This window comes from Bubalus bubalis, chromosome 20 (assembly GCF_019923935.1).
Source record: "Bubalus bubalis isolate 160015118507 breed Murrah chromosome 20, NDDB_SH_1, whole genome shotgun sequence".
NCBI classification, from domain to species: Eukaryota; Metazoa; Chordata; class Mammalia; order Artiodactyla; family Bovidae; genus Bubalus; species Bubalus bubalis.
The window spans coordinates 28,032,222-28,056,543 of record NC_059176.1 but is presented as its reverse complement, the minus strand read 5'-3'; the positions used below and the strand labels follow the sequence as shown (position 1 = coordinate 28,056,543).

Here is a 24,322-nt window from a genome sequence, read left to right as displayed (position 1 = left end):
CCTTCACTGTCTCTTGGCAGAAAGGCAAGATGCTTCCTAATGGAGACTGATGAAGCCGGAATGCAGATAATGAACTGAAACAGGATTCCTCACTGAAACGAAAGTCAGGGCTGGCGATAATGAACAGAGTTGTCTCTATTGAGCCCAGAAGCTCCACTCGACGTGGAACTTTGTGAAATGAGGTCTTCCTTGTAAAACAACAGATTGTGAGGAGTGGAATCTATGTTTAAATTGCTGTTAAACTGAGCTAAGCAAAGTGAAGAAATAGCCTTCCAACTTAGGAGATTAATCCTGCAAGCAAGGTGCTCAAAAATGTCCAAGAGGCTTGAAGTCCTTCTGGAATCTTCCGGCAACCTTTGAAAGGAAACTGTTGTAAAATTTCTCCTGCCAAGAAGGAGCTTAAGCATCTCAAGGGCAACCTGAAGCTATTGTCCAAGGTTGTTTCCCTGAACGGACAGTCTCAAGTCAGGAACTTGTGATATTGTGAGTGAATGAAAGAAGATAAGAATACTCAGGTTCAAGCATTTTGAAACTCTGGAGAAATGTTTCCCTGGGCTGGGGAGTATCACCAAAATATCCCAGAGTTTGGGACACAGTAAAGAAGGAACTGAAGGAATGTTTATTCCATAATAAGGTCGGATAATAAGTTTACTGATCCTGTACTCCCAGTATGAATCTCAACAGCTTTTCTGCTGTGCTGGATGAAAAGAGTGGGGTCTGGATCGAAGAGATGTGCTCTTTGAGGTAGGATACTTTATTGATTTTCAAACTGCTGGTTATCTGTATAGCATTTGATATTTGCGTTGTTGTTCACCAAAGTTTTAACTCATGTGCTCCATGATTGCCAATGGTATAGAGTCTGTACTTCAGGAAATTTTGTGTAGGTTGGATTTTTTAAATCAGCATAACTTTTATGATTGAAGGCAGTAATAACACCAGTCATCTATAAATCACTTCCACAGTTTACAGAGCATTTTAGTATTACAGGCTTAGTCACTCAGTGAGTGTCTCTTTGTGACCCCATGGACTGTAGCCTGCCAGGTTCCTCAGTCCATGAAATCTTCCAGGCAAGAATACTGGAGTGGGTTACCATGCCCTCCTCCAGGGGACCTTGCCAACCCAGGTACTGAACCCACGTCTCTTGTGTCTCTGGCATTGGCAGGTAGAGTCTTTACCACTGCGCTACCTGGTAAATTGCCACAACATCTTTTGAGGAAGTATTGTCATCTCCATTTTCCAGACACAGGAACTGGGACTCAAGAGGGTTCAGGGGCACACTCAACCTTCCACTGCTTCTTGGCTTGTGTTCATAAGTCAGTTCTCCCTACTGCAAATCATATTCTTTTTTAAAATTCAGCACTCACTAATTAAATCAATTCCCCTGTAGAATTAACCTGGCTTATTATGTCATGGTTATTAATTTTTCTTTTTAATGTGTATGGTGTCAACAAACATTTCTTTATATTTATCAAATTACTATAAAGTGGGATATACCTGCAGTGGGTCAACATTGAATGAGTGTCCACTAAGAAAGAAGGATTATTTTCCCCATGTTGTGGGTAAGGAAATGAAACAACAATAAGGTTAAGTGAATTTCCTAAAGTCTTGGTGAAATGGTAGTATCAGTGCTGAGTATTTTAAGCTTCCTGGTTAGCCCATAAAACACCCCTCTATTTTCTATTCTTGCTTTGATAGACCAGCTATTGGCAATACCCATAAGAACACTTCCAGTAGAAGCAAATTGTGTGACCTTACACAAGACCCAAGACAGATCCATAGGTCTGTGCTTTGAAGTGTGCATGGTTTGGCAGTACAGTTTTAAGAAAAAGAATACAAAATTAGTAAGAGGCTCTAAAGATTAAGCTTCATGAACTTCATAGTAAATCCACCTCTGCCAATAGCTGGCAGGAATGCTCCAGACTCTCACCGCACTTCAGGTCCCAGAGTTACACTGGATTTTTGCCTTCCTTCGTTAGTGAGCACGCAGCCTGGAAAGGTGAAGTAAAGCCCAAGTTGAGGACAAAGATATTGAGAGAAGCTGGGCATGTGAAAAGCATTCAGGTCTCCAAGGGCTTCCCAGGTGGCACTCGTGGTAAAGAACCCATCTGCTAATGCAGGAGATTTAAGAGACATAGGTTTGATCCCTGGATCAGAAAGATCCCCTGGAGAAAGAGACAGCAACCCACTCCAGTATTCTTGCCTGGAGAATCCCCATGGACAGAGGAGCCTGGCAGAATAAAGTCCATGGCGTCACACAGAGTTGGACACGACTGAAGTGACTTAGCACTGCAGCACAGGTCTCCAAGGCCAGATAAATTACTTTCCAGGGAACCAAAATAATTGCAGGTAGGATCGAGGAACAACTTTTTAATAGTTTCTGCACAAGTTATGAAGAAATGACTAGCCACAAGTCAGAGGGGCAAACTGGTACCCCAAATTTCAGAGGTGGACTCTGCAAACTACAGGCTGGTAATCTCAACGTTGGCCACCAGCAAATTTCTCGAATGGGTTATCTAACAAATAGTTTGTTAAAATATAGAAAGGGGAGACATGGTTACCAGGTTCTAAGATGGATTCAGTAAAAAGAAATAACAAATCAAGTTCATTTCCACTTTTTTTTTTAAGTGAAATGTTAAGCCTAAAGATCAGGGGAATATGTTTGGATTTCAGAAGGCTACTTGATGGGCTCTTTCATGAAACCTTTTCAAGCAAGTTGGAGAAATGTGGCTCGAACCATGGAATAGTTAAATAGTTTGGTTTGGTTGACTGATAGAGTGAGATGAATTAGTGCCGAAGTGAAAGAATTGTCCATTTCTTTTCAGCTCTTGTTCAGTAAGGATACAAAGATGAATAAGACAGGGCTCCTGCCTTCAAGACTTCAGCAGAGAAAAATGATATATAAGGAACTAGCTATGATCATTCTGGAGAGGGCTGTACCAGGGTTATAGCCAGGAAATGGAATGACTGAGTAGAATCACTGGGGTGGGGTGTTGGGAAAGAGAACTTGATTGCATTTAGCAATGTCAGCTGATACAGAGGCCGTCTTACAAAGTAGTGAGGATTTCAACTAGAGAGGAGATAACTTGGGGAAGGACACTGAACCAAATAAGTTTCAGGTTCCCTTCAAAGGCTAAGGTTCCGAGTTTGTTCATGGTTAAATCACAACGGCTGGTTTCAACACAGCCAAGCTTGGCTACTGCTCTGAGCCTGCATCTTCACAGCCAGACCATGGGGCGGGGAAAGCAGAACTGCTGAGAAGGGTACCAGAGTCAGCCTGGAAACCACAACCGCGCTAGGCGCACAAGACGGGGAAGGAACGCTTGTTAGCTTGTTCAAATTACTGGGAACCTCATGAATGAGAATGTCTTTGGCTATTTAAAAAAACCTACAAGCTAAAGGGTGAGGGAATTAAAGGAGCCTTGTGGTCTAGCAAATGAAAGCTGGCGATTTGGGTGTGAGACCCTCTACTCAGAGAGATTGAATGTATGTCTCAGGAGTGCTGAGAACCTCCACATTCTCCTCATTTCAAAGCTTTTTCATGTCATTAAAAAGACTGATTCTGCTTTTCTAGAGAATAATGTGGGTTGTTTATTAATGTTCATAGGAAATATTTCTACAATGCCACCTCAGGGTCTGAAACCAACCTGACTGGATGAGGCACATCTAAAGTCTAAAAATCCTAATAATGTCAGCCGTGTTTCCTGTGCAGAGCACACTTTAAAATGAAATATTAAGTCACTGAGTCATCTAAGTACCTGGAAACGATTCACATCAGGCTGGGAAGGATTTATTAGAAAAACACATCACAATTCCCCAGCACAAGAGCCCACCGCTCGCCGTACACAGCTGTCGGAAGCAAAGTTCTCTTAGGTTCTCTCGCAGGCAGGTGTCCTGCCCTATATCTAAATTCTGACCGGGAATCTCCTCCGTAACGCAAACTCACTGTAACAAGATAGCCACCCCGCCTCAAAATCCTTTATACTGTCTCTCCCGTGGGGCTCACCCTTTCTCAGATTGGCACCCGCCTCCGAGGACAAAAACTGGGCATGTGGTGTGAACGGAGCCCTTTTCACCAGGCGGCCCCTAATTACGCACGGCCTTTCTCCAGCGCGCTCAGCGGCAAAGACCAGCCAGACAATGAACCCATGTTCAAGGCTCCGGATAATGCCGGCCATTTAATGTGGTTGAATATCGCAGCCAGGGCCTTCCTGTTTCCAAACCAGTCAATAGAGGTGTGGGGCCCTGACTGTGTTTCCCAGCCTTTTGCCATCCCGTGGAAGACAAAGAGGAGTTTGATGTCTGTGCCCTGAATACTTAGCATGAGAGGCTGAGGTCCAGCCATCGCCCTGCAAGGTAGTAGAAGGCTGTGGTGCTTGGACAGACTGGGGAGAGTCCAGTTTTCTATGCAGCACTGCACGCTATGTTCACAGGTCCACAGAGAGAAGGGTCTCAGTGTGACTGGAAGGGTCTTCTGTCACAAAATAGTACCTATTTTCCCACATAAGTACACAAACATCCTACTTGCTTTCTTTCAGGATCAAAACTACTAGTTGAATATAACCATCCATTTTCGTACCCTGGCACTCCGTGTTTTATTTGTCAAACCACTTGTGCTCTTTGAAAATTTAATGAAGCAATATTAAATAAATAATCCAGAAGTAGCATAATCAAATGCCAGTACATCCAGGCTGGGACCCTGTTCTGAGAAATTGGCAATGTGTAAATCTCACCTTTTCCTGTTCAAGGAACTACCCTGCTAGTCTGAACATGTGAAAATCTAGCTGGGATGGACCCTCGCCCTTTGACTCTCAGCAATAGAAAGAGAATGCAGATCTGTACATAGCAGTCTCTTCATTTTATCCATAATAGCTTCACAGTCAGATTATTCCTACATTTTGGATGAAAAAGGAATGCTATGAATAGCAATAAACTGTGGGGAACCAGTGGGCTGGAGTATTATGTAAGAGAGAGGGATCCTTCCCTCTCCCATCCGCCTTCCTCCCCACCCTCCATTTGTAAGAAATACTATCCCAAACATCTCAGGCAGCTAAGAATGAAAAGCTACAGAGATGCTCCTCCCCAGACCATATCTGGCAAGCACACAGGAAATGTGTGTTCTTGGCTAAGAATATATAGATGGATGGATAGATCAATAGATACAGACAGATAATTATATTATCATTTAATCACTAGTGATGGCATAGAGGCTGTTCAAGTAAATAGAGAAAACCCATTTCTAGAAACAATCAGGCTACATTAAACCTTTCAGTTCTTTTAAAATTCTTCTTTCATTATTCTTTCATATTCTTCTCTCATTCTCCCTAGCACCCATAACCAGCTAACTCAAGGTCTTATTTTAAGAAACACCAACCCTGGGGAGCATTCCATGGTCTCCCAAGACTGGGTTGGTTGCCCTCATTCTGTACCCCTGTAGCATACTCTTTGTTCTCTATCAGAGCATCATCATGCCAGCCTGTGTGGTAACTGTGCATTTAACTATGCTTCCTTGTCGTCTATTAATTCCCCATCTTTCTTACCTTGTAGTCTCCAGTGATCATGACACTGCGGTCATGAAACATAGTAGGTATTCAGTAGGCATTTGTCAAATGAATGGCCTCACTATAATTCAAGGTCACCCTACTTTGTAGAGCCAGCCAGTTTGAATTGGGACCCTTTTATGTGTGAACACCATGCTCTGTCCTGGTTCTCCTGAGGTCATTGAAGGATATGAGCAGTGGCCCTGCTCCCAGATCCCTTGCAGACAAGCTAGACAAATGAGACAATCAGAAACTCATCAAGAGCCATGTCGAGCTGCTGATTTCAGCTGAAACTCGGAAGAATGAGAGAGCACGGAGGCCAAGGAAGTCCTGTAAGGCAAGGAGTGAAGGGGACTGCAGCTGGGCTGGAAGGAGGGGGAGAGTTTGATTAGGTGGGGAGGGTGAGGAGGGTGTGGAAAGGAGGAATAAGAGCTGCAGGTAGGGATGAGCCTGGCCTGAACAGGGAACAGGGAGGCAGCGGCTTAACTGGAGCAGAAAGTCCAGATTCTCCACGAGCTGGAGAAGCTAGAGCTGGGTTATGAGGATCTAGAAGGCTAGGGGGAGGGGTCTGGGCTCCAGACACTGCGTGATAGGATAACAGTGTAAAACTAGGAGTAAGGGAATTTCATGATTTAAAAAAAAAAAAAGTCATTAAAGAATAAAGTCCTAAAATAAGAAAGTCTTATGGTCATGGCAAGGAAGACCTGAGAGCTGGGTTGAGAAGGCTGCATTGTAGCCATTGCAGTTATCCAAGAATGAGATGACATGGCCTGGATTAAGGTGATACAGGAATGAAGAGGGGGAAAAGAACTGGGAAAACATTTTGGAGAAAGAAACAGCAGGCTGGCCTTAGCTGGAGACACTGATGCTTTTCAAAAGCCTGAGGTCTTATTTTTCTGAAGGTACAAGTGGGCCCCAGTGGCCAGGGACCAGATGGCCAGCGAGGAGGAAGGAGATGGCTTTGGAGTCTTCATGCTGTCCTGATGCCCCTTGTATAGATTGCAGGTCAACCTTCCCTTCCCCAGGGTGTCCCCCTGTGTAACTTTTGCTCACTCCTCCTGCCAAATTCTGCAGGGTAACCTCCTCCTGTTGGCACCATGGTTCTGTCTTCCAGGTGGTTCCAGGGCAGCTGCCTTGTGGGGCTTCAATTCCCTCCCCAGTGAAGCACCCAGGCCGTGCTGGGGCCTCAGCTGAGGGCAGGACCATACCAGGGGTGGCTGGGAAAAAGTTTGGTTTTTAAACTATTCCAGCCTTTGACTGCCTTCTCGTAAGTCCCTAGGGTTCTGCATTCATACTTTCCTCTAATGGCTTTCATCATGGTCTTGACAGCCATCTTGTGAACATTTTACTTGAAAAGAAACGGTGCTGTGTTTCCAGAGTGTGCTCAGGAGGAACAGCCGGGAGCCTTGTACCCCCACTGCCGGCAACTCTCCTGGTCTGGAGAGAACTCAGGGCCTGGTGGCCATGATTTATCATTCTAGTGTCTTTCCCAGACAGCCTGCCTGCTCCCCTGGTTCAGCTTTTCATCATCGTTTCGGGGCTGTTTGCTCAGCCTTCACTACAGTTGTTGCAATTGTGTTTTGGACCTGACCTCCTGGCGAGCCGTGGGCTTGGCTGAGGGAGCTGGCAGAGGCTGAGCCCAGGGGAGGAGAGCGCCTGGGCTCCTGAGGGCAGGAGGAGGCTGAGACACAGGCGTGCATGTTCTGAGCCAAGAAGCGGATTCATGGAGCAGCCAGCTTCGGTGCCCTTGGGGAGCGTTCCCCAGTGACCGGGGTCCTGGCTGTGCCATGGCTTCCTGCTCTGTCTCTCCTTAATTCCCACCTCCCCTTCAGACTGTCATGCTCTGTCACCTCCCAAAAAAGGGTGATGAGAATTCTCTCCAAACGGTCCACGGTTTGAAATGAACTCAAACGCAGCCCTGAGGGCAGGGTGCAGCTGCGTGCTTTTGTTTAGGAACCAGGGCCCTGGGGGCCAGTCCACCCAGCCTTCTCCCTGACCCTAGCCTGCAGGCCAGTGAGACAGCAAGAGATGGAGAAGAGGAAGGGGCTTTGGCCTGGACGTCTGGACATCCAGGAGTCCAGAATTGTCTCTAAGCGACTTCTTCCATGTTGCCTACTTTATAAGAACAAAGCCACCAGCCTCTGTCTTGACCTAGGAGGGATGGATTTAGCTTTATTGATCATGTATTGTGTGTCAAGCTATTTATATACCCTGTGAATCCTCAGGACAGCCCTTAAGAAGTAAATGTTGTTGCTGTTCAGTCTCTAAGTTGTGTCTGACTCTGCAACCTCAAGGACTGCAGCACACCAGGCTGCCCTGTCCTTCACTGTCTCTTGGGGTTTGCTCAAATTCATGTCCATTGAGTCAGTGATGCTATCTAACCATTTCATCCTCTGCCTCCCCCTTCTCTTCCTGCCCTCAGTCTTTACCAGCATCAGGATCTTTTCAGATGGCCAAAGTATTGGAGTTTCAGCATCAGTCCTTCCAGTGAATATTGAGGGTTGATTTCCTTTAGGACTGAATTGTACCCTAAATTTACAGTTGTTCAGAGAGTGAAAGTAACCACCCAAGGCTGCACAGCTAGTAAGTGCTAAAGCTGAAATTGAAATCTTCCTAACTTTTCTTTTTCCACACTGCTTCTGAGAATGGGTGGGCCAGCCCATATACTGGCTCTTCTGATCTGTAGTCAAACATGTATATTAGAAAGATGTTACTGACATAAAGATATGTTTATTGAGTTCCTTCAGTGTAAAGCAGGAAAATACTTCTAGCTTCTCAGAGGAAAAGTGCCATAGAAAAACTCAAATTCAGTTCATAGCGGTTCCTGACCACTTCTCTTCAGGGCTGTTGTGATGAGGGCATCATGGTTTCCACTGTCAGCCCAGACAAGTCTTGAATAAGAAGAGCGTGAAGGCTGATCCCAGCTGTCTCCTGTGTGTCAGAGAACTCGTCATGCAGTCTGTCTGGGTTCCCGTTCCTCCACCTCAAAAAAGAAACTGAAATCCCTTGCCCTTACAGAACTTGGCTGAAGATAGATGCAGACATTTCAGGCTTACAAAGGAGCTACTGACAAGCAAAAAGCTATACTCGGGTCATTTTGTGTTATCCCCTTCTGGGAAGACAAGAGAAGAGAAATTTTTCCTTTATCAGTTTCCCTTCACTTTTTTTTTTCATCTAACATTGTATTGATTTTTTAAAACGTTTGTTTATTTGGCAGCACTGGGTCTTAGCTGAGGCATGCAGGATCTAGTTCCCTGATCAGGGATCGAACCCGGGACCCCTGAACTGGAAGGTTGGAGTCAGCCACTGGACCACCAGGGAAGTCCCTTCCCTTCACTTGTGAAACGAATCTGTCCTTCCTTGTCCTCCTGTCACCCCTAACATGGGGGCAGAAGCAGTTTGCTCCATCAAATTGTACACCACCAGCATTTTCTGCACAGGCAGCAGATTTTGGGGTTCAAGCAGCTTATAGCTCAAGCATGTCTTCCAGGCAGACTCAGTTATTCTGCACCTGGCCCTGGCACAGAATTAACGCTGTTTCCTTCCTCTTTCAGTGAACTGCCTGCTTTTCTGGACTCAGGCTTTGGGGTAACAGCTTGAGCCAGACCACAGATCTCAGCCGTCTGTCGGGGCTCCTCCCAGTCCCCCTTCTTGTCTTCCTTAGATGATCTCACACTCTTTCACCACCCTGTCCTTCCTACACTCCAGCTCAGCCGTGACTAATGGCTTATATTAGGTCTATCAACACCAACCACCCAGTAATGACCGCATGAAATACAGTGTTGACAAGGATTCTGAAGTTAAGCCTCAGTTTGGTGGGAAAGAATAGCCTAAACTTGATTAGTGGTGTTTGTCATGGGCTTGGGAGGAAGGGGGTAGACACACATGTGTGGTACTCGCTGTCTCTGCACCAGCATTTTAAGAGCTTGTTTCCCTGGCCTTACATCAATTGTTTGGTTTTGTTTTTTAAATCTTCATTCAGCTCACATATTTTCCTCTTGGATGTGCAGTGTCATTTTTCCCCCTGATAAGAGTAGCACATTTAAAAGCACACATTTATATTTTATCATAATTGCCCTCCTCAATGCAGTGAGTCTTGGAGAAGGGGTACTCTTTTTGCCATTGAGTTCTGTGGAAAGTTCTGCTTCTTTGTATTTCCCTCCTATTTCCTTGAGAAGTTGGAAAAAAAAAAATGAGAGCATATATTTTATGGAGTCAGGTACTAGAAATTCACTTACTCACTAAATAAGTCTGTATTGAGTGGTTGTTATGTGCCAGAACTTCTAGGCACTGGGATACAAAAATGAAAATGACACCAACTGTCTGCGAGAAGCTCACATTCTGGCTTAGAAAAGCCACGTTAAAGGTTGTCTGTAAACGTGACACAGAGCCTCACCACCTCTTCTAAGGGAAGCCACCATGATGTTCCCTGAACTGGAGCTTTGTCCTCACCAACTTTCATTTTCAAAATAGGCTAAGCTGTTGAAGGAAGAACTGACCACCTCCAGATTGTTATCTGCCAGTGAGTCTCAGTTCCCAGTGTCAGAGTTCCCATGGTACCTTTAAAATGCTCTCAGGCAAGAACTGCTGCTGCACTGGGCTAAGAAATCTGACTGAGAGTAGCAACAAGCTATTTGGCAATAGTCCTCAGAACTACCTTGTTCAGCCTGCACAGACTCCTGTGTTCAGGAGTTGGCTGCCCACCCTGGATCCTGAATCAGCTCTGCCTTGGGCTTCAGATCTTTGGGCTATCTCCACTTCTCCCAGCGTAATCTCAAACCCCGGGGCTTCAGATTCCAGGCTTCATCCTAAAGTAGGTCTTGGTGCTTCTGCATGTGAAGTCGCTTGGCTGACACCACTGCCCATCTTCAGTGCTGCCTTTTCAGACTAAGCCCAACCCCCCATCACTGACCTAGCATGCCCCATTTCCGCTAACAGTCATTGCACCAGAATGGGTCGCCTCCGTTGCTGCTAAATGGTGCTAGAGCATGGGGAAAGGCCTGTGTTAGTTTGGCGATGTCCAGGTATTTCACATTTGCTCTCATTGTGATTCTGGGCTGAATTTCAGTGCTCATCAGCATGTTTGGCAATCCAGAGACTCAGCCTTGGCCTGGAGAAGGCTAAAGCCATCTGTTCTTTTAAGTGATAGAAAGGATGAGGCTGGATTAGTTAGAACCAGGATAACACAGGGGATGCTTTCTGAAGAATGTGACCTGGGTGGACATTTTGCTTTGTGTGCTTAAGCAGAAATCCATAAAACTGTGGGATGCAATTGTCAGAAAACTGTTGTCACAGACAGAAACTGAGTCAGTAGTTGCCAGGGGGTGAGGGATAGAGGCTAGGGAAGAATGGTTAATGGATACAGAGTTTTGGAGAGAGGTAGTGAAAAATGTTCTCAAATTAGGTTGTGGTAATAGTTGTAGAACTCTGTGAATACACTAAAACTCATTGAGTTGTATACTTTAAAGCAGCAAGTTTCGTGGTTTGTGAAGTGTATCTCAATAAAACTGTTATTAAAAGAAATCTATGACCTATAGCTGGAGAAGGCAATGGCACCCCACTCCAGTACTCTTGCCTGGAAAACCTCATGGGTGGAGGAGCCCGGTAGGCTGCAGTCCATGGGGTTACAAAGGGTTGGACACGACTGAGCGAATTCACTTTCACTTTTCACTTTCATGCATTGGAGAAGGAAATGGCAACCCACTCCAGTGTTCTTGCCTGGAGAATCCCAGGGATGGAGGAACCTGGTGGGCTGCTGTCTATGGGGTCGCACAGAGTCGGACACAGCTGAAGTGACTTAGCAGCAGCAGCAGCATGACCTATAGCAAAAACAACAACAACTTGGTATACGCTTAACAAACACTTGTTTACTATCTACTATATGCATCAAGCTTTATCTGAAGCGTGAGAGGCATTTGCAAATGTGACAAACAAGGGGTTTGTAGCTATAAGCATCCCATAGGTGCAACTGGAACTCCTCCTTGCCCACATCCAGGACTCACCTGGATACTGTCGGCTTAGAGCCAGGTGTAAACACCCACCCAGCCATAGTGGCCACCTTTGAACTTTCTACCAAGGAAAGACTACTTGTCTTGGCAACCCTGAAGCCCTTTCATCTCCAGGGAGTGTTTCACTGATGAGCCAGCTTATCTCACTCGTTTGTTAGTAATCACAGGAACAGAACAGTTTATAATGAATCTTTATCTTCCCCTATGCTTGTGAGAGTCATCCAGGCCTTTCTATCAGGCTCTATAATCAGGCTCCCCAGAGCTAATACAGGAAAGAGAATGCTAATACAAGACACCCTTCTAACTGGGTGCACCCCTGCAAGGTGGGGTTGCCTGGCAGCTTCCTTAGTAGGCCATCATACCCAATTTTCATCCTCAGTTGGAGAGGTTAAGTCCGTGGTGTGGCAGTCGTGCTCCTGGACACAGATGAGACCTGTAGCTCTACTTCCTCTCTGGGAGACTGTCTCTGCCTTGGCAGGAGTAGTATGTCATGTATGTGATATCATTCTCGGCCATGTACCCAAGCTCACCTCCATCTACGATCAAAATAAGCTTGGGAGCAGTCTTCCTATCCTTCCCAGCTTATATTTTCTAACTTCCAGGGGGGCCCAGCATTTGGCCCTCAACCTTACCTCCAAACCACAGCAGGGCCAGGCCTTGACTGTCTCCCACCATAAATACAACTCACCATCTGACACCCCCCTCTCTCCTGTGGAGCAAACCCAACTGTAATGAGATGAGAATCTCCATTTGTGCCGAATGAGTCCCCAGACAGGAGAGGAAAGGGACGACACTCATTCAGTATGGAGACAGGCAGGAGTTCACATCCTGGGAGCCACTGTCTGTGAGCTGAGCCTAGACTCCCGCTCTGAGGTACATGTGCTCATCCCTTGGGGAGGGAAAGCGGCGCAGACAAGCACAGCCCGAGTAGTGTATTTAGAAACTCTAGGAGCAGTGAAGAGGGGGCCTGTGAGAGAACAGAAGGACTCAGGGTGTCTAGAAACTAGACACTTCCAGTTTAGAGGCTGTCTAGGGAGTTGGGTGGGGCTTACAACTTCTGTAAGGACCTGGGCTACGCAGGGAAGCTTCCTTGGTAGAGGCAATAGAAACAGAACAATTCATTTTTACTCTTGATGAAGTGAAACCTCAGCTTAAAAAAATTCTGTTGCGACCAGAGCCCTTCTCAGAGATAAACACAGAAAAGCAATATTGGCTCTTGCCATCTCCCCTCAGGAATTGTGCCTTCAAAACATGCCAAGTCGCAGTTGGAAGGTCATGAACAGGTCCCGTCCAGCTGTCTCATAGGAGAAGAAAATAGGAGACCAGAAGGGGAAGAGTTTAAAATAACAAGGGGGCTCTTTAAATAGAGCTGTAAAACTGGGTGGCAAACCTAGTCCAAGGGTTAGAAACAAGCTTTTCCTCCCAAGTTTCTATGGCAACTAGATAAAATCTACAGCAAGAGTGTAGCTAATGAAATATTTCTTCTAGACCAACATGTAGTGATAACTAATGAAGGCCCACTTTGTGCAGGGATCCAACACAGGTTACATTTTTAGCTCCTTCTGTGTTTTTCCTACAAGAATTGGGCATGGAGTTTGGTGTGACGCCGTTTACTATACGTCCTGATCTTTCTTTTCATAGCACGGAGTCTAGAAAGCGGGGGCAGATTTGCTGGTATGGTTCCAAATCCCTTGGACTGGAGAGAAGCCTTCTCCCTTCCTCCTTCCCCACCCCCACCAACAGTTTTGGCTTCGTTCGACACACATTCCCAGTGTTAATTTGGACATTTAGCGTAAATGCTCGTGACTGACTAATTTTATCTGTACACAAAGAATAAACACAAGCTGGTGAGGTTAGCTGGGGGCTACTTGTATGTACATGACTAAGAAGCGAGGAGAATGCTTGGACTTGGAGGCCTTGAAATGCTATTTTAACCTGGTCACTTATAAGCAGTGGAGCTTTGGGCAAAGTATTTACCCTGTGTCTCAGTCTCCCCAAAAATGGACCTGAAGAAAGTGACCACCCAAAACCGGGTTTGAGCCTTAAAAGAGATTAAAATGTATAGATGTGCCTAGCTGCTGCTGCTGCTAAGTCACTTCAGTCGTGTCCGACTCTTAGCGACCCCATGGACTGCAGCCTACCAGGCTCCTCCGTCTACGGGATTTTCCAGGCAAGAGTACTGGAGTGGGGTGCCATTGCCTTCTCCTGTAGCAGTAACTGCTATAGAGTAGGTTTTCAATAAGAGCTTATTGAATCTAATTAAATTGCTTCGACTACAAATCACTTTCAGGTTCCAGAGGAGCTCCGCTCTTCTTACCAAGAAGAGTGAGTCCAAAGCCTTTCTATTAAGATGGCTTTTCAGAGAATAATTTTAAGATAAAAGATTATTCTAAACATGGAACACATAATTGGATAAAAATACAAGTGGCTAACACTACTGTCACTTGTTTTGTGTCAGGCATGGTTCAAAGCATCATATGTACATTTGCTTGTAATCGTCACAGAATTCTTACGTGGTGCATGCATGCTGAGTTGCTTCAGTCGTGTCTGACTCTTTGCAGGCCACCAGGCTCCTCTGCCCGTGGCAATTCTCCAGGCAAGAATACTAGAGTGGGTTGCCGTGCCCTCCTCTAGAGGATCTTCCCGACCCAGGGATTGAACCCAGGGCTCTTATGTCTCCTGCATTGGCAGATGGATTCTTTACCACTAGCGCCACTTGGGAAGCCCTCTTATGTGGTAGCCAATAGTATTATCTGCTTAATAGATGAGGCAATTGAGGCACAGAGAAGTTAAAATTCTAGATACAGTTCTGGATTAAGTTACCACCATTACCACCATCATGAGTCTGCCATTGTGCTAAACGTTTCATTACATCCTCATAACTTGATGTGAGGATGAGGACAATAAGCCTTGTTATAGTAAGTGATTAGCCCAAGATCACAAAGCTATTAAGAGTATATGGTGTAATCAACATTCAACATAAGCAATCATGCCATCCGTAAATAAAGACAGCTTAATTTTTTTCTTTACACATCTTTATTCTTTCCATTTCTTTTTCTTGCTTTATCACACTGCTTATGCCATCTTTGTCCAATGATGACTAGAAATGGTAGAAGTGGAGGCTTTACCTTGTTTCCATCTTAGGGGGAAAGCAGCCAATACTTAACTGCTAAGTATCTTTACTGTAGGTTTTTATAGATGCTTTTTATCATACTCTGGAAAATTCCCTTCTAGTTCTCATATATTGAGAATTTTACCACAAATGAATGTGGAATTTTAAATGCTTTTACTACTCTTTTAAGATGGTGATATGGCTTTTCTCTTTTATTCTGTTAAAATGATGAATTTCTATGATTGATTTTCAAGTATTGTACTAACTTTCAATCTGGAATAAACCCCATGTGGTCATGATATATAATCCTTTTTATATTGCTGAACTTGATTTGCTAGCATTTTTATTACGAACTTTTGTGTCTATAATTTATGATCTATATTAGTCTGCAATTTTCTTTTCCTGTATGTTATTGTCAGGTATTGGTATCAAGATTCTTCTAGCCTCAAAGAAGAGTTGAAGACATATCTGTTAGGGTTCAACTGTATACATATACATGTGTATATATATATATATACACATACATATATACATATATGTATGTGTATATACATATCTATGTATGTGTGTATGTGAAGATAGAAAAAAAAGAAAGGAAGAAAGATGGCTATATTGCAAGTATTTGTAGGACAGGTCATCAAGGAGGACAGGTTGGAAACATTTGGGCAGGAGTTGAAGTTTCAGTAGAATTTTTTTTCTTCAGGGAAACCACAAGTTCTGCTCTTCAGGTCTTTTTATGTGATTGGATCAGGCCCACTCCTGTTGGTGAGGATAATCTCTTTAAAATCAGCTAATTGTGGATGTTAATCACATCTAGAAAATGCCTTCATAGCAGCACCTAGACTAGTATTTGCATAACTGGGGACTATTGCCTAGTAAAGCTGGCATAAAACAGACCATCACAGCCTATCTTTTATCGATTTGACACTCATATACATTTTCTTAAACTATTCTTAACTTTCAAATAAAGGCAGCAACAAAGCCTATTAATAAAACCCTACTTTTACTTAACATGGTGCAACTATCGTGTATACAATCAGAAATGGACTGACACTTTCCCCAAAAGAGGATGCACAAGTCTTGGGTGAGGTTCACTCTTCTCCCTGATATCCTATAACTTAAATATTCTTATATAAAGTTAACTATTAATATATCTTATGTTAGATGATATGGGGATAAGAGAGGGAAAAAACAAACATATATGCACATATATATATATAAACTTGTTTAACAAAATAAGCAAGAAATACTCATAACAATTAAAGTCTTCATTTCTATAACATGGTCATATGGTCATAGCTGGTATTTATATCTACCTTCTTACACTACCATTTCCATATTCCTTTAGTTTGCAGCAGGAAGCTTAGCTGATTTTGGTTCTTTGCCTTGTAGTGTGATCCAAACTTTTATCCCTGAAGGGTCTGTCTGGACCATTAGCAGTCCTACTTGAATTGGGTTGTTCTCGTTTTCCAGTGCTGTCAGTCATATGGCGGTAGTACTAAGAGACACCCTAAGAGATTCCTACATTCCAGACATACTCTTCCATATATCCATTGTGTAGTACCAGCCCAGTTTCCCCTTAATAAGCAGGATCAATAAGTCTGGCCAGTAAAGTAACCCTTTTATTTGCCTGTTGACTCAGATGGCATAGTAACTTGGTGGCCCCTAGTAAGACCAGTGTGATATCTTCTGGAAGGGAAGGGTGATCAAGGTACTGTAGACTAAATTATGACACAGGACTGGAGAGTTACTCTATCCTTGAGGCAGACCAGTGAAGGTGTATTGCTGGCTTTGCCAGCTGAAAGCAAACTGCTTCTGGTGGTCTTTATTAATAGGCTTTGAGAAATGGGTATTTCCAGAGCAATAGCTACATATCAGGTGGCAGGGGAAATGTTATGTTTGCTCAAACAATGAAACTGCTTCCGAAACAGCAGCAGCATTTGAAGTCAGCACTTGGTTAAGTTTACGATAGTCAACTGTCATTCTCTAAGATCCATCGGCTTTCTGCACAGGCCAGACAGATAAGTTCAGTGTAGATGTGGTGGGAATCACCACCTCTGTATCTTTCAAGTCCTTGATGGTGGTAATACTCTTCCCTAAGTGTTTAAGAGAATTCATTATAAAAACTGTCTGGGCCTGGGGTTTTCTTTGTGGGGAAGGTTTTAATTATGAGTTTAATTATTTTGATAGACATAGAGCTAGTCAGATTTTCTCCTCTTGTTTTTGTTTTGGCAGTTTGAGTTTTTCAAGGAATTTTTCCAGTACTTCTAAATTGTGAAATCTGTTAGCATGAATATTTCATAATATTGTCTTATTATCCTTTTAATGTCTGTAGGATGTCTATAGTAGCATCCTCTTTTTCATTCTTGGTGTGAGTAATTTGTACTGTCTCTTTTTTCTTGATCAATTAGGCTAGAGTATTACAAATGAAAATAGAGTGTTTCTTTGATTATGCTTTTTTGTGTCTTTGTTTCAACTGGCTTTGGGGTTAATTTGCTCTTCTTTTTCTAGCTTTATAAGGTGAGAATGGGATCTTTGAATTCAGATCATTCTTCTTTTCTAGTATAAGCATTTAAAGCTATAAATTTCTTGGGACTTCCCTGGTAGTCCAGTCGTTAAGATGCTGAGCTTCCACTACAAGGGCATGGGTTCAGTTCCTGTTTGGGGAACTCCTGCAGAGTACACGAGGTGTGGCCAAAAAAATAAAAAATCTTTCTGAGTTTCTAAGATATTCTTCCTTAAAAGAAAATAAAATTTTAAAAAAACTATAAATTTCCTTCCAAGCAGACTGCTTTAGCTGCATCACATGAGATTTGATATGTTGATATCATTATCACTTAGTTTGGAAATTTTCCAGTTCTCCTTGTGCTTTCTTCTACACATGGGTTATTTAGGTTATGTTGTTCCATCTAAAAATATTTGGATTTTTCCTGATATCCTTATTTTATAGATTTCTAATTTAAATGTACTATAGTCACAGATCATGTTGTATAATATTTCAACATGATGGACATATTTCATTATGTAAATATATTCCATAAAGAAACTGGATTCTTGGTTGTATGGTGTTTTCTAAATGGCAACTTGATCCAGTTGATAATTTTGTTTAAAATCTTCCTTGTCTGCTCTGATTGTCTAATTGTTCTATCAGTTGCTGAGAGAAGGGTGTTAAAATCTCCAGCTATGATTTCTATTTCTCCCTTTAGTTCTGCCAGTTCTTTCTCACATATTTTGAAGCTCTGTAATTAGATAAGTATATGTTTTGAATTTTTATATCTTGCTGATTTCTCCTTAAGAAATATCATTTTTTATCTGTGATAATACTCTTTACTTTGTCTGATATTAATAAATCACAGCAGTTTTTTAGGTTTACTGTGTGCATATATTTTTATATCCTTTCACTTTAAGTTATCTTTGTATTTATATTTTAATTGGCTCTCTTTTAGACAGTATTTAGTTGGGTCTCACTCTTTAATCTCTCCTTTTTAAATGGAATATTTAGTCCATTTATAAGTAGGATGATTATTAGTTTTAAGTCTGTCATCTCTTTTTTTTTCTAGTTGCCGTATGTTTTTCTTCCTCCTTTCCTGATTTCTTTTGGGTTAATGGATTGCTTTTTAAAAATTTTATTTATTTTTAATTGGAGAATAGTTGCTTTATAATATCGTGTAGGTTTCTGCCATATATCAACATGAATCAGCCATAGGTATACGTATGCCCCCTCCCTTTTGAACCTCCCTCCCACCTCCCGCCCCTCTAGGTTGTCACAGAGCACCAGATTTGAGTCCCTTGTGTCATACAGCAAACTTGTGCTGGTTATCTAATTTTACATATGGTGATGTATATGTTTTAGTGCTACTGTCTCAATTCGTCCCACCATCTCCTTCCCCTCCTGTGGCCACAAGTCTGTTCTCTATGTCTATATGGTCATTGCTGCCCTACAGATAGGTTCATCAGTACTATCTTTCTAGATTCCATATATGTGTTAATAAATGATATTTGTCTTTCTCTTCCTGACTTACTTTCCTCTGTATAGTAGGCTATAGGTTCATCCACCCCATTAGAACTGAGTCAAATGTGTTCCTTTTTATGGCTGACTAATATTCCATTGTGTATTTGTACCACAACTTCTTTATCCATTCATCTGTCAATGGACATCTAAGTTGCTTCCATGTCCTAGCTATTGTGAATAGTGCTGCAATGAACATTAGGGTACATGTGTCTTTTTCAATTATGGTTTCCTCAGTGTATATGCCAAGAAGTGGGGTTGCTGGGTTATACGGTAGTTTTTTAAGGAATTCCTAGTTTTTTAAGGAATCTCCATAGTTCTCCACAGTGGCTATATCAATTTGCATTCCCATCAACAATGCAAGAAGGTTCCCTTTTCTCCAAACCCTTTATAGTGTTTATTGTTTGTAGATTTCTTGATGATGGCCGTTCTAACCAGTGTGAGGTGATAGCTCATTGTAGTTTTGATTTGCATTTCTCTAATAATGAGCAATGTTGAGCATCTTTTTGTTTGTTTACTAGCCACTGTATGTCTTCTTTGGAGAAATGGCTGTTTAGATCTTCTGCCCACTTTTTGATTGGATTGTTTGCTTTTTTGGTATTGAGCTGAATGAACTTCTTGTATGTTTTGGAAATTAATCCTTTGTCAGTTGTTTCATTTGCTGTTATTTTCTACCATCCCGAGTGTTGTCTTTTCACCTTGTTTATAGTTTCCTTCACCGTGCAAAAGCTTTTCAGTTTAATTAGGTCCTATTTTTATTTTTATTTCCATTACTCTGCAAGGTGGGTCATTGAGGATCTTGCTGTGATTTATGTCAAAGAGTGTTCTGCCTATGTTTTCCTCTAAGAATATGATAGTTTCTGGTCTTCCCTTTAGGTCTTTAATCCATTTTGAGTTTATCTTTGTGTATGGTGTTAGGAAGTGCTCTAATTTCATTGTTTTAAACATAGCTGTCCAGTTTTACCAGAACCATTTACTAAAGAGACTATCTTTTCTCCACTGTATATTCTTGCCTCCTTTGTCAACGATAAGGTGCCCATAGGTACATAGGTTATCTTTAGGCTTTCTATCTTGTTCCATTGGTCTGATTTCTGTTTTTGTGCCAGTACATACTGTCTTGAGGACTGTAGCTTTGTAGTATAGTCTGAAGTCAAGGAGTCTGATTCCTCCAGCTCCACTCTTCTCTCCCAAGAATGCTTTGCCTGTTGGGGGTCTTTTGTGTTTCCATACAAATTGTGAACTTTTTTGTTCTAGTTCTTTGAAAAATATTATTGGTAATTTGATAGGGATTGCATTGAATCTGTAGATTGCTTTGGGTAGTATAGTCATTTTCACAATATTGATTCTTCTAATCCAGAAGCATGATATATCTTTCCATCTGTTTATGTCATCTTTGATTTCTTTCATCACTGAATTATAGTTTTCTGCAAACAGGTTTTTTGTCTCTCTAGGTAGGTTTATTCCTAGGTATTTTATTCCTTCTGTTTCAGTGGTGAGTGGGATTGTTTCCTTAATTTCTCTTTCTGATTTTTCATTGTTAGTGTATAAGAATACAAGAGATTTCTGTGTATTAATTTTATGACTTTATTATATGCATTGATTAGCTCTAGAGAAGGCAGTGGCACCCCACTCCAGTACTCTTGCCTGGAAAATCCCGTGGACAGAGGAGCCTGGTGGGCTGCAGTCCATGGGATCGCTAAAGAGTCAGACACGACTGAGTGACTTCACTTTCACTTTTCACTTTCATGCATTGGAGAAGGCAATGGCAACCCACTCCAGTGTTCTTGCCCGGGGAATCCCAGGGACGGGGGAGCCTGGTGGGCTGCCGTCTATGGGGTCGCACAGTCGGACACGACTGAAGCGACTTAGCAGCAGCAGCAGTGGCACCTTTAAGGTTTTCTATGTATAGTATCACGTAATCTGCAAACAGTGAGAGTTTTACTTCTTCTTTTCCAATCTGCATTCCTCTTACTTCTTTTTTCTTCTGATTTCTGTGGCTAGGACTTCCAAAACTGTTGAGTAATAGTGTTGAGGGTGGGCACTCTTGCCTTATTCCTGATCTTAAAGGAAATGCTTTCACTTTTTCACCATTGAGAAAAATGTTTGCTGTGGGTTTGTCATATATGACTTTTATTATGTTGAAGTATTTCCTTCTATGCCTACTTTCTGGAGAGCTTTTATCATAAATGGATGTTAAATTTTGTCAAAAGTTTTCTCTGTATCTATTGAGATGATCATCTGATTTTTATCTTTCAGTTTGTTAATATGGTGTTTGACATTGATTGATTTTACATTGAAGAATCCCTGCATCTCTGGGATAAAGCCCACTTGATCATGATATATGATCCTTTTAATGTGTTGTTGGATTCTGTTTGCTAGAATTTTGTTGAGGATTTTTGTATCTGTGTTCATAAGTGATACTGGCCTGCAATTTTCTTTTTTGTGGCATCTTTGTCTGACTTTGGTATCAGGGTGATGGTGGCCTTGTAGAATGAGTTGGAGTTTTCTTTCCTCTGCAATTTTCTGTAAGAGTTTGTGCAGGAAAGGTGTTAGCTCTTCTCTAAATTTTTGGTAGAATTCTCCTGTCAAGCCATCTGGTCCTGGACTGTTGTTTGTTAGAAGATTTTTTTATTACAGTTTGATTTCCATGCTTGTAATTGATCTGTTCTTTTTTTCTGTTTCTTCCTGGTTCAGTTTTGGAAGGTTATACTTTTCTAAGAATTTGTCTGTTTCTTCCAGGTTGTCCATTTCATTGGCATATGGTTGCTTGTAGAAATCTCTTATGATCCGTTGTATTTCTGTGTTGTCATAACTTCTCCTTTTTCATTTCTAATTTTATTGATATGCGTCTTCTCTTTTTCTTGATGAGTCTGGCTAATGTTTGTTTATCTTCTCAAAGAACCAGTTAGTTTTACTGATCTTTGCTATTGTCTCTTTCATTTCTTTTTCAGTTATTTCTGCTCTGATTTTTATGATTTCTTTCCTTCTACTAACTTTGGGGGTTTTTTGTTTGTTTGTTTGTTTTTTGCTCTTCTTTTTCTAGTTGCTTTAGGTGTAAGGTTAGATTGTTTATTCAATGTTTTTCTTGATTCTTGAGGTAGGCTTGTATTGCTATAAACTTCCCTCTTAACACTGCCTTTACTGCATCCCATAGATTTTGAGTTGTTGTGTTTTCATTGTCATTTGTTTCTAGGTATATTTTGATTTCCTTTTTGATTTCTTCAGTGATCTGTTGGTTATTCAGAAGCATATTGTTTAGCCTCCATGTATTTGTGTTTTTTGTAGTTTTGTTTTGTTTTTTCCTGTACTTGATATCTAATCTTACAGTGTTGTTGTGGAAAAGATGCTTGAAGTGATTTCAGTTTTTTCAAATTTACCAAGGCTTGATTTGTGGTAGAAGATGTGATCTCTTTTGGAGAAAGTTCCACGTGCACTTGAGAAAAAAGTGAAATCCACTGCTTTTGGATGAAATGCCCTGTAGATATGGATTAAGTCCAACTGGTCCAGTGTATCATTTAAACTTTATGTTTCCTTATTAATTTTTTGCCTGGATGATCTGTCTGTTGGTGTGAGCAGGGAATTTAAAAAGTCTCCCACTATTATCATGTTACTATTGATTTGCCCTTTAATAGTTGTTAGCATTTGCCTTATGTATTGAGGTGCTCCTATGTTGGATGCATATATATTTATAATTATTGTATCTTCTTTTTGGATTGATCCCTTGACCATTATGTAGTGCCCTCCCTTGTCTCTTGTAGTGTTTGTCATTCAGTCATGTCTGACTCTTTGCAACCCCATGGACTGCAGCCCACCAGGTTCCTCTGTCCATGGGATTCTCCAGGCAAGAATACTGGAATGGGTTGCCATTTCCTCTTCCAGGGGATCTTCCTGACCCAGAGATTGAATCCAGGTCTTCTGTATTGCAGGCAGATTGTCCACACTCTGAACCACCAGGGAAGCCCTGTCTCTTGTAATGGTCTTTATTTTAAAGTTTATTTTATCTGACATGAGTATTGCTACTCCAAAAGTATTGCTTTCTTTTGATTTCTGTTTGCATGGAGTATCTTTTTTCTAGCCCCTCACTTTCAGTCTGTGTGTGTCCCTAGGTCTGAGGTGGGTCTCTTGAAGACAGCATATATAGGGGTCTGTCTCTCTTAATCAACTGCCGGCACTGGCGTGTGGGGAGAGAGAGGCACTACGGTGATGGCCCCACCCCCTGTGCATGACTCAGCAGCATCACCCTGTCTCCATTGCTGCCTGGCTTTCCTCCAAGGGCATTCCCTGCTATGATCTCCCCACTCGGTCCTCTCGGGCCATCTCCCCACAGTCAACAGCAGTCCTCACCCTGGGATTACTCTCCAATCCCTATGTCCCTGCTCCTAGCCACTACACTTACTAGAGGACCTGTGTCCCTGTTTGGGGTACATAGGGCTGTAGTACAGATTGTGTGGTTCTCACTCTATTCAGACCATCACAGGTCAGCTGCTTCACTCTCCAACAGCGTCAAATGCCTACCCTTTGTCCCAAACTATTGCTTTACTGTGGGGATCTCACCCCTGCTTCAGTTCCTCCACCCCCAGGTGCAGGTCCAGTTCCACTCACTCTCCTCTTTTTCCATTCCTTGCTTCAACCTAACGAGTTTTGCATGGATCTATATATTCCTTTCCAGTAGTCAGGGACTCCTGGCCACTCTCAGGTGGTGCTTTGTGAGATTCTCTTCATCTGAAGATGTGTTTCTGATGCATCCCTGGAGAGAGAAGTACTCCAGGTCCATCTACTCCTCTGCCATCTTGTTGTCACACTGGAATACTTTTTATTATGTTAAACCACATGATTGTCCCATAGATCACTCAAGTTGTTCATTTTTTTTTAACCTATCTCTTATCTCCAGAATGGATAATATCTATCTTTCTTCAACTTTAGTAATAATTTTCATTTTATACATTGTACTTTACAGGTTTAGAATTTCCATTTTATTCTTTTCTATAGTTTCCTTTTCTCTGCTGAGATTTCTCATCTCTGCACTCATTTTGACCATATTTTAAGTCCTTTAACATATGTGTAGCAGCTCTCTTTAAGTATTTGTTTAATAATTTCAACATCTGGAACGTCTTTTTTTTTTTTTTCCTTGTTTTTTATTTCTTTATATCATTTTGTCTTTTTATTTGTATGCTTGGTAAATTTTTGTTGTAGCCTGGACATTATGAATGATACATTATAGAGACTCTGGATTATGTGTTGAGTGTAAAGAGTGTTGAATTGTTCTTATGGCTGGTTAAGTCACTGGTGGATCCTTTTTGGCTCTATCAAACTCAGTTTTGTTTTGTTTTGTTTTGTTTTGTTTTGTTTTAGGGGAAGTCTGTTTTGGTTTTGAATTAGTCCTTAGTCTATGATATGGTCCTTACTCTTAAAGTTCTTACTTCTCAAGTCCTAAAACAGTCTTTCTGAGGTTTCAACTGAATTCTAGACTAGAACTCCAGTACCTGCCAGTGCTATACAACCTTTGGCGTTACCACTGGTATTGCCATGCAACTGTCAGCCCTACAGAAGTTGATCCCTGCTGAACCCAAGAGTCTCACCTGGTGATGTGCAGCCCTGTCTGTGCCAAGGATCCATGGTGAATCTCCACAGACTTTTGGGACCTCTTTTTGCATAG

The 24,322-nt window shown here is 42.1% G+C and overlaps 1 protein-coding gene across 1 annotated transcript in view; it reads left to right on the top strand.

Moving 5' to 3' along the window:
• NUBPL (nucleotide binding protein like) overlaps positions 1–24,322 on the top strand; it is a 457,415-nt gene that overhangs the window by 331,139 nt on the left and 101,954 nt on the right. Inside the window, exon 13 of the mRNA XM_045163735.1 lies at positions 21–744. The gene's annotated coding sequence lies outside the window, so the exon portion shown is untranslated. The remainder of the gene's footprint in view (positions 1–20; positions 745–24,322) is intronic.